We start from the raw sequence: 1463 nt of genomic DNA, 5'->3' as shown, positions 1-1463 counted from the left end.
ATCTCTGATATCATGTCTTTAAATTCCAAAAGCTCTGGAGTTCCTGGGTGGCTCAGTTGGTTAAGCATCTGCCTTTGGCTCAGGTCATGATCTCTGGGATCGGGGTCCTGGGATCAAGCCCTGCGTGGGGCTCCCTACTCAGTGAGAAGTCTGCTCGTCCCTCTGTCCGCGCCCACTGCCCGCCCCGCCTTCCACCACCTGCCTGCTTGCTCACGGACGCAGGCTCTCTCTCTCTTAAATAATTAAAATCTTTAAAAAAATTCCAAAAGCTCTCTCTCACTCTTTTTGTTTGTTTGTGTTTTTTTTTAGAGAATTCTATTCTTATTTTGTGAATGCAATTTCACAATAGCTTCTTATGTTTCTAAGGATATTAATAATGGTTTTTATTGTCTTTGTTTTCATGTTCTTCTCTCTGCATAATTGCATAATCCGTTTCCTCCGACTTTCTTTTTCTATTTGTACATTTGGTTTCCATGCTGCATGTTAGAAGCTTTCCTCAGATGCCTGGCGATCTTTGGTCATCTGCTCCTATTTAAGCTGATTGGAACCCTTGCAGGTGTAGGGAAGGATTTGTAGCATGTTCTGGCTGGATGGTTTCATGGAGGGGGGTGACCCTTGTCTATAGCTTTATGTCTTTCCTTGTGAGCTGTTTGGATTCCCCAGGTAAGTCTTTTCCAACCTCCTTCTGGAATGGAGAAAGCCAGGCTGAGATCTTCTAGGAGCAGAGGTGGAAGAGGGCAGAAGTTTCAGCAACCAATATTTAACACCTAGTCCTGTGTTCTGTCTGGTACCCCTGCCCTCAAGTGTGCCTAATGTTCTCCAAGCCAGAGACCTCCCTGGTGTTCCCTTTCCAGAGTATAAACCTTCAGTCTTCTGCTGTGGTGAGGCAGGCAGTTGGGAGGGTATTTAGGACTCAACTGCCTCTCAAACAGTGTTTCAATCAGTTCTCTTTCCTTTAATTGTTCCTTCACTTCTGAAGGGAACTGGTCCTACCAATTCCTGAGCCTGTGGGGGATTCTGCAGTGCAGATTGGTTTGATTCTCATCTTTCCCACTGCCACCTTAGAATTCTATTTTCTCGGGTCTGAGTCATTTACTGATAGGAAAACTGTCCATTTTGGTATATTTATTTTGCAGTTAGACACTGTAGTGCATTTTCTTACCCTTAAGTTTTCAAAGTGTACCCTCATAACATCTGCAAATGTTGAAAGTCGTCTTTCCCTTACTAATTTTTATACTTCTTATTTCTTTCCCTTCTATAATTGCATTGGCTTTTACATCCACTACAACATGAAATATATAGTAGTGACGGTGAGGGCATCTTTGTCTTTCCTTAGGTTTACTGGGTGTCCTTTTAGTATTTCATGATTAAGCATGATGCTGGCTTTAGTGTGACTGCATATGTTTCTTATGTTAAGGAAATATCCCTCTTTTTAATTAAGAGATTTTTATCAGAAATTAATG

This window comes from Leptonychotes weddellii, chromosome 8 (genome assembly GCF_054177405.1).
Source record: "Leptonychotes weddellii isolate Sample4059 chromosome 8, ASM5417740v2, whole genome shotgun sequence".
Lineage (NCBI taxonomy): Eukaryota > Metazoa > Chordata > Mammalia > Carnivora > Phocidae > Leptonychotes > Leptonychotes weddellii.
Note: the sequence above shows the minus strand (reverse complement) of the source record.